Genomic DNA, 9,845 nt, shown 5'->3' with positions numbered 1-9,845 from the left:
ATTTTGTTCATTTCCTCTAAGTTTTCAAATTTATCACAATATAGCTTTTCATGTTATTCTGGTTCATTTCCTGTGGTTCTGTTGTGATGTCATCTCTATCATGCCTTAATCAAGTTATCTGTATCTTCTCCTTTTTTCTTTTCTTTTGTCAAGGTTGCCAATGGCGATTTTATTGACCCTTTTGAAAATCCAGCTCCTGGTCTTATTGATGGTTTCAATTGTTTTTCTGTTTTCTATTTAAATGATTTCAGCTTTTGTTCTTATAATTTCCTTTCTTTTAGAGGTTACAGGGTTAGATTGTTGTTCTTTTTCTATTTGATGAAGGTATTGAGTTAAATCATTAACGTTGCTTCTTTCCTCATTTTTTATGTGTTTACCTATTGCTATGAACTGCTCCCTGACTTAGCTGCATCCCCAAGGTTATAGTATTTTCACGACCATTTGTTTTGAGTAACTTTTTTATTTCATTATTTTCCCAACAGGGCAAAAAGAAAACCCAGTGACTGCGAACAAACATTTGGCAATATCATCTCAGACAAGGGTCTCGTAACCAAAGTTTACAGAATACTTCTGGGCCTCCAGAAGAAAAGAACTGATAATCCAATTACAAAAAAGGGCAAAAGACATGGAAAGAACTTTCACATAGGAAGCCATTCAGATGGCCAATGGACCCATGAAGAAATGCTCAAAATCACTGGCAATAAGAGAGATGCAAATAAAAACCACATGAAATACCATCTTACCTCAGTAGCAGTGTCAAAGTTTAGTAGGACAGCAAGTAATAAATGTTGGAGAGGATATGGCAAGATAAGAACTTTTAGACATTGTTGGTGGGATTGTAAAATGGTACAACCATTCTGGAAGACAGTTTAGGGTTTCCTCAGAAAGCTGAGCATAGACATTACATATGACCCAGCTATTCCAATACCTGGAATATACCTCAAGAAAATGAGAACTGAGGTACAAACAGACTTGTACACTAATGTTTATAGAAGTATCATTCATGGTAACAGCAAGAATATGGTAACATGGTAACAGCCCAAATATCCAACCACAATGGAACGGATTGAGAAATTATGCGACATTCACACGATGGAATACTATGAAGCATGCAAGAGCAATGATTTTGTCAATTACTACCTAACTTGGTAGGGACTGGAGAGCATTATGCTAAATGAACTAACTCAATCCCATAAGGAAAAATTCTGTATAAGACCGTTATTGTAGAATGAGTAAGAGAATCAAAGGAGAGGAGGAGGAGTAGAAGAGTAAGGACCGTGGTGGTGGTGGTGGTGGTGGTTAATTATAGGGTCACACAATCTGATGGGTGGAAGGATGGGTGGATAATAGAAAGGCGAAAGATCCGATGTGAAAAACAATGTATATAAATCTCATCGATGGTCTTCCTCTCTTTGCCCCTCCACCCTTCCAAGCATGATGTCCCTCTCTAACAACTGGTCCATCCTTGCAACATGCCCAAAGTATGTCAGATGAAGCCTCAGAATACTTGCCTCTAAGGAGCAGCCTGGTTTCATCCTCTCTAGAATGAACCTGTATGTTCTCCAGGCAGTCCATGGTATATTCAACACTCTTCTCCAGCACCACAGCTCAAAGGCATCAATTTTCTATTATCTATTGTCCAACTCTGTGATGCATAGCAAGCAATTCCAAAGACTATGGCCTGGATCAGACTGATGCCATTGCTCTTCAGTACTCTAGAAAGGTCCCTGACAGTAGACTTTTCCAATGCAATTAGTCTTCTGATTTTCTGGCTGCTAGTACTAAGAGTGCTGATTGTGGAGCTAAAAAAACTAAAGCTGTTAACAATCTCAACCTCTTCACCATAATGATGCCAACTGACCCAGTGGTGAGAATCTTTGTTTTCTTGATATTGAGCTCAATCCATATTGAAGACTGCTGTTCTTGACCTTTCGCAGTAAGTGCATGAGGTCCTCCTCAGTTTCAGCAAATTTTTACTAAAAAATAAACAAATAAAATGAATTAGCATTGTTAAAAAAAGTTATGTTTCAGAGTTTGGTGAGCAGAGGGAGGGAGTAAAGGGATTAGGAAAGATCTAGTGGGAGTCTCACAAGACAGGGTAATGAAGGACATAAAACAATGGTGATTCATTTTATAAAACACAATGTATTGGAATGGTTGTACAAAGCAATGTGAATAGAGGGATGTGTGGAAGATAATGTATATGAATTTTTATGAAGATCAATATAAAATAAAAAGATTTAAAAAATTTTTTAAATGATTACATTTTATTAATTTTAATGAACATTTACAGAGATTTTGGGTTTTCAGTAATTCATTGTTGCACTATTTTCTCTATCCTCCTCCTCAGTTTGTTCTTCTTCCTTCCCCTTGAAAGTCTGCTTTAATTGTCCATTTGCCACAGTGCTTGTCAAAGCCAGTTCTGATTAATCTCCTTGTCAGTTTGTCCTTTGCCATTCCCTATCACTCCTCCCTGAGAGAGACTTCACCCTGATTCATAAGGAAAAGGGGATGGCATATTCTCTTAGCTGCTTCCTGCTGAAAAGGGACGCTGTGGGTTTCAGGGTGAAGATCTTCTCTCGCTACTCTAAAGGGCCCTTTTGGCAGTAGGAAACACATAGACTATTATGGAGATTGATTTTGGAATTTAGATGCACTGTTATCAATTGTCCTGAGCCATACATGTTCATATCCTTGAAGATGTATCATGGAAGTGTTGCAGCCTAGAAGACACAAATTTAACAAGTTAAAAGTACATGAGTCAAAAATTAGAAAGCATTAATATTACAAGTAGAGGCTCTAATAGTGGCACAAATCAAGTTACAGAGGGAAGGTAGTTCTTACAATAAAAGGCCTATTGACTAGCACTTTGTCTATTATAGTATAATGGTTAGGAACCACAAGATGTAGAGGCTCAACTATGTCATTTATAGTTCTTAAGTCCTGGACCAAATTCTATCTACAACTGGGTTGTTTTACAACTCGTAAGTCCGCATGCAAGGCAGAAGTGAAGTAAAGAACTGCTTATGAGGTTTTCTGTCAATTCCAACAACTAAGAAATAGTGAGAAGAGTTGGGACCTCAGAAGGCTTTTAGGACCAAATAGTAGGCTCTTGTGTCCAGGAGAAAACGAATAGACAGTGTCACAAACGAAAGCCACAGATAGTCAAGGGAGTAGAGAGGAAGCTCTCACTCACTTGCTTTAAGTGTGGATCTGAAGAACACTTGGCCAAGTGTGGCCTACATCAGGTCCTCATGGCTGACAGGACTGACAGGCCCCAGCTGCTAGCTGGAAACAAAGGAGGACACTTCAACGATTTAGATCCTCCCAGATGAGCTGTGGGTGAGCATTAACATTACTGGTAAATAAAAAGAATTTTTATAAGTTTAAAAAAAAATTTGAGGCAGACGCAGTCCGCTGTGGCTTGCTCCGTGGTTTCTCCAGCCGTTCAGCCGTCTGCTGCCAGGCTGAGCTGCCTCGTCACCTGCTGCTGCCACGCCCAGGATACAGCACACACACCATGATGAAGAAAGACAAAAAGTCCTTCAACCAGAGTCTGGCTGAGTGGAAGCTCTTCATCTATAACCCCAACACCGGACAGTTTCTAGGGCTCACTGCCAAGAGCTGGGGTTTGATCTTGCTCTTCTACCTAGTCTTCAAAGCTTCTTGGCTGCTCTCTTCACATTCACAATGTGGGTCATGCTCCCGACACTGAATGAGGAAGTTCCCAAATACTGTGACCAGATTCCCAGTCCAGGACTTGGCCTTGGACTATTCATTCAGTGTCTGACGCACATTCCTATGAAGGATACATTAAAGACCTTGACTATTTTCTAAAGTCATATAGTCCAGAAGAACAGAAGAACCTCACAGTGTGTCCTGAAGCAATACTTTTTGAACAAAAGGGCCCTGTTTATTCTGCATGTCAGTTTCCTCTGGATTTACTTAAAGACTGCAGTGGCTTGATTGATCCTAACAATGGCTATTCCAAAGGAAATCCTTGTATTCTTGTGAAAAGAAACCAAATAATTGGATTAAAGCCTAAAGGAGAACCGAAGATAGTATGTAGTTCAAAGAATGAACAGATGCACATGTATCAACATACCCTTCCGCAGGAAATACAGACTTAAAATATTTTCCATATTATGGGAAAAAATTACATGTGGGGTATCTGCAGCCAATTGTTGCCATCCAGGCATTCTTTGGTCCTCCTAACGTTACCATGAAAGAAGCCACATTTGACTGCAAAATCGAGGGACCATCCAACCTGAAAAACCAGGATGATCGTGGCAAATTTTTAGGACGGGTTACATTCAAAATCACAGTGAATGCATAGTCTGAGTAGGATGTCTGTACAGAGTAAATACAAGTTGTGTTGTCTGTCCCCACTTTGCATCAGCTGGACCTGTCATTCTAGAATTATGAGACCACCTTGGAGAAAGGTGGGTGTTACGTGACACTGGGGTGACACCTTCATGTGCTTCTAGATCATACTGTCTGATGTCCTCTGAAATAACTGCCTGTTGCTTCTGCTGCCCTTTGAACCAGTGTACAGACGCCATATTAGGGACAGGGAAATACCTGAACAAGATCAGTATGATGGGGTTTTTTTCCTCTTTTTGTGTGGTTTAACTGTCAAGTGTCTAAAGCTTAATGTGCTGTGCTGTGTAAATATTGTATGGATTTAACACTGGTTAACTGTCCTTTGATGTCAACACGATTTTTAGGAATAAAACGATAAAAGAAATGGTACTTGACCAACATCAAGTGACTTTATAGCTGCAATCAGTGGGTGTGGTGTGTGGAGACCTCTGAAGTGGTGTATGTGCAAGGAAGGCGAAGAAAATAAAAATGCGTTGGAAAGTGAAAAAGAAAAAGAAATTTGAAAAGAGAAATGAGGTAAGTAGCAAATGTTTTACATAGTAAGAATTTAGCAAGAAACAAAAGCTACATCTATTGCAATCCAGCCTATTAAATTATGAGGAGCAAGAATGCAATAGAAAACTAACATTTCTTTAATAATGCTTTAAAAGAAAAATATTCTTTTAGTATAGAAGGACAATGGAAAGAGGACTCATTAAGCTAGAGTGAGTCCTTGTCCTCTTAGCCTAGAAGAACATTGTTGAGGAAGATTTCTTATTAAGTTTAGATACTTTGCCTTTTCACAGTTTCAGTTTACCTCTCCGTCCTGCAGTGTGTTGGTGGTATTGTTAAGATGAAGTTTCACCATCTTTGCCTCCAAGAAGCTCTCTGGCTATACTTTCTCCAAGATTTACCTGTTTTTTTTCTTTTGGCAGTTCATGGGATATTGATTACTTTTCTCCAATACTACAACACAAGGACATCCATTCTTCTTCTGTAATCCTTATTCATTGTCCAGCTCTCAGATACATAGCAGATGACTGAAAAGGCCGTAGCTTGAATCAAGCACAACTTGGTCTTTGCACTGGTATCACTGCCCTTCAGGATTCTAGAAAGGTCTCCTGATCTCCTGACTGCTGGCACTAGGGATGTTGATTGTGGATCCAGGTCAATAAAATACAAATAGACATTCTTCTGGTATTCTCTGCTTTCAGTCAAGATCCACGTAACATCAGCAATAGTATCTCTGGTGCCTATTGACTTCTTCCAGTTATCTTCAAATGTACAATTCTGGATTTTTTTAATGTTCTTTAGTAATATTTATCTTGCATATGATACTAATGATACTGTTTGATAATATCCACATTCTGCTGAATCTTCTTTTTTGGGAATGGGAACAGGATATCTTTTAGTCAGTTGGCCAGATAGCCACCTTCCAAATTTCCTGCCACAGATTGGCATGCAAAACTTGGAAAGAAAGTAGAGGGAATTGCAGCAAAAAAAATTATGGGCTTTGTGACAGAAATGAAGCTGGTGATCAATTGATTATGCACATTTAATGAGTTATTCATTGCAAATACCCTTTTTAAAGAAACACAGACAGTGACCATACTCAAGAACCTCATCTGATGGACTTTTGTTGTTAAGTGCCATTGAATGAAGCACAACTCATAGCAATCCTATGAACAAAAGACCTGAACCCTGGTGTATAACTGTTGTCATTTCTCCACATTCATAGAGTTTCCAGAGGCACATTGTTTAGGAAGTGGATGCCACTCTGTTTCCAAGCCTATCTCAATTATGAGAGCTCGACCAAACACTGTCCATGATGGGTAACCATTATGACATTTGACACACTAGTGGCATAGTGTCCAGCATCATAATAACCTCAAGTTATTTTAGTATAGCAAATTGACAGATCAGTATTGTGCCATGTAGAAGGATGTTGATTTCAAACACAATTACTGAAGGCCCAAATCACCTTTTAAGTACAAGGTCCATCCACTAGGTCCTGGTTTAAACAACAGGTTTCTGGCCCACATCTCATTGTTAGCTAAAGCTGGCAAATCAAATCAGCTCCTGATTGTGAAGAAAAAAAAACAACAACACCCCAACTAAACAGTCCACAACTGACCCTTACCAAAGCAAGAGAACCCACTTTGCAGAATCCAGCCACTTTACATATGTACCTCCAAACTGGAGACTTAGTCTTAGGGACTACACAGGAGTAAAACTGACTACATCTGTGGAAAAAATTATTGGAGAAAGCTCAGTATCAGCAGTCAAAACCAGGCCAACTGTTACCTGTGGAACAGACCAACAGTTACTCTTGTGCAAGTTCAAACTGAAATTGAAGAAAATTCAAACAAGTCCACAGGAACCAAAATATAGTCTTGAGTCTATCCCACTTACATTTAAAAATCATCTCAAGAGCAGGTTTGAGACATTGAACTTGATATCCATGAAGACAGCAGAAATTCTTTATAAAAACATAGGCAAAAGTAAAGACCAAAATGCATTTAAGAAGAGACTCTGAAAATCACACTAGAGTGTTGAGAAGCCAAAATAGAGGACAGGGATGCCAAAGTAAAACAGATAAACAGAAGATTTCAAAAGGCAACACACGAAGATAAAGCAAGTATGAGAATGTGCAAGAGTTGGAGTCAGAAAATAAAAAAAGAAAAAAACTTTCTGGACATTTCACAAGATGAAATACTTTGAAAAACAAACTCACATCGCTTCTTGGCCTTTTGGCTAAGATCAAGTGAAAAACAAACTCACGCCTAGAGTTACAATATTGAGAGATGCTAAGGGCAAAATCCTGAATGCTTCAGGAAGCATCAAAAGAAGATGGAGGTTGATCCCAGTTTGTCTTTTATGACTTTTGTGGTTTTAGGCTTTACGCTCAGGTCTTTGATCCACCTTGAGTTGATTTTTATATATTGTGTGAAATGTGGATCCTATTTCAGCTTTCTGAAGTTAGTAGTCCAGTTTTGCCAGCACCATTTGTTGAAGAGGTTGTCGTTTCCCCATTTGATTTGGTTTATTTCCTTATTGAATATCAGTTGACCATAGATACATGGGTCCATTTCTTAATTCTGTTCTATTTGTTCCTGTTTCTGCCATTGTAACACTATCATGCTGTTTTGGGTTACTACCGCCATGCAGTAGGTTTTGAGGTCAGGAAGTGCTATGTCTCCCACTTCATTTTTGTTTTTCAAAAGTGTTTTGCTTATTTGGGGTCTCTTTCCCCTCCAAATAAACGTGATAATTTCTCTTTCAATCTCCTTGAAAAATGAATTTCGTATATGCATCGCGATTGCATTGAACATGTAGATTGATTTTGGTAGAATAGTCATTTTCACAAATTGAGTCTTCCTACAAAGAGACTACCAAATACAGCCAGGAATGTACAATATGGAGAGGATGAAATTGTTGAATGGGACCTACTAAAGATTAAATTCCTGTGCACATCAAAAACATTTTCCAACAGAGTGAAAAGAAAACCTACTGACTCAGAAAAAAAATATATCTGGCAATACCATTTCAGACAAGGGTCTTATATAAAAAAAATTTACAGAATTCTACAGAGTGTCCACAAGAAAAAAAAACTGATAACACAGTTACAAAATGGGCAAAAGACATGGAAAGAATTTTCACAGAGGAAGATATTCTGATGGCCAACAGACACATGAAGAAATGCTCCAAATCACTGGCAATAAGAGAGATGTGAATCAAAACCACAATGAGGTACCATCTCACTGCAATAGAAATGGGAAAGTTTAACAGGACAGCAAGTAATAAATGTTGGAGAGGATGTAGTGAGAAAGGAACTCTTAAGAACAAACTGGGGAGGAGGGTTAGAGAAAATAGTGCAACAATGAATGAATGAAAACCCCAAATCTCTGTAAATGTTCATTAAAATTAATAAAATTTAATAATAAAATAAAGAAAGGAACTCTCAGACATTGTTCGTGGGATTGTAAAATGGTACAACTGTTCTGGAAGGCAGTTTGGTGTTTCCTCAGAAAGCTGAATATAGAAATTCCACATGACCCAGCTAATTCCACTGCTTAGAATATATCCTGAGAAAATGAGAATGAGGCACAAATGGAGATTTGTACACCAATGTTCATAGTAGTGTTATTTACAATAGCGAGATATGGGAAAAGCCCCCAATGTCCAACCAAAATGGAATGGACTGAGAAGTTATGGTGCATTCATATGATGAAATGCTATGCAGCATGTAGGAACAATGATTTTCAAAATCATTACCTAACTTGGGAGGGACTGGAGAGCATTATGCTAAGTGAACTAATTCAGTCTCATAAATACAAATATTGTTTAAGACCATTATTGTAAATAATGTAAATATGAAAAATAACTAGTAAAATGTGTATAAGGATATGAAGGGGGGGAGAGCAGGATCAGAGAGGTGAGGATGGGCAGGGGAGTAATCTTAAGGTCACACAATTTGGTGGGTAGATGGAAGAGTGGGTAAAGGAAATGGGAAAGATCTGGTGTGAAAAACAATGTATATGCACTTTGTAAGTTAACTAGTTTAAAATAAAAAATTTATTAAAAGCAAAACCAAAAACCTTATGGTATGGGAAAGATCTGGTGGGGGCTTGAAAAGACAGGTAATGGTGGCATAGTTCAACAAGGATTAATTCTATTAAACACAATTTGTGGGAAATGAATGTATGAATCACAATGTGAAAGAAAGTGTGAAATACAATGTATATTAATTTTGTATGTAAATCAATATAAAAAAATTAAACACACACACACACACACATACACAAGCATATGGAGGGAATATTTAGAATTATTGTACCAAAAATTGCTTGATACTGAAATATTTCAAGAAATAGTATATGATAAAGAGCCAAAGGTGATGAGGTAAGAAGTGCAAGCTGCACTGAAGACACTGGCAAAAAATGAGGCCCCAGGAATTGAAGAGATACCAATTGACATGTTTCAATTGCGGTCTTTTTTTTTTCTTTCAATTAATTTTAATTAAAGTTTACAGAGACTTAGGGTTTCCAGTCACTCATTTTTACACTTTTCTCCCTACCTCCTATGTCCCCCACAATCACTCGTCTCCTTGAAAAAAAAAGAAAAACTTTTTCATTGTTATGCAATCCCTCCCATCCCGACCAAGTCCACTCCACTATGCAGACTTCACTCTGGACTTCTGTAATGACAAGAATACCCATTCATGTATTCCTTTGAAACAGTTCTCTCCCTCACCTGTTTCAATGCAATATACCTCATTCCTCCCCCCCTTATCTGTCTTCCCTTAACCCTGATGTCAGTCCATTTTACAACAGTGGCCCTATGCAATATTTGTCCTTTTGTGACTGAGATACTTCACTCAGCATGTCATCCATCGTCATCCATTTTGCATAATATTTCATGAGTTCCTTGTTTTTCTTTTTTTTAAATTTGTATTAAACTTTATTAATTTTAATGAACATTTA

General features: G+C 38.0%; 1 pseudogene; it reads left to right on the top strand.

Moving 5' to 3' along the window:
• Positions 1–3,520: 3,520 nt before the first annotated feature.
• On the top strand, positions 3,521–4,336 carry LOC102845169 (annotated as a pseudogene).
• Positions 4,337–9,845: the final 5,509 nt, after the last annotated feature.

Source organism: Elephantulus edwardii, unplaced genomic scaffold (assembly GCF_000299155.1).
Source record: "Elephantulus edwardii isolate Elephantulus edwardi_28Jun2011 unplaced genomic scaffold, EleEdw1.0 scaffold00574, whole genome shotgun sequence".
Classification (NCBI taxonomy): domain Eukaryota; kingdom Metazoa; phylum Chordata; class Mammalia; order Macroscelidea; family Macroscelididae; genus Elephantulus; species Elephantulus edwardii.
Note: the sequence above shows the minus strand (reverse complement) of the source record. Positions and strands in the feature narration are given on the sequence as shown.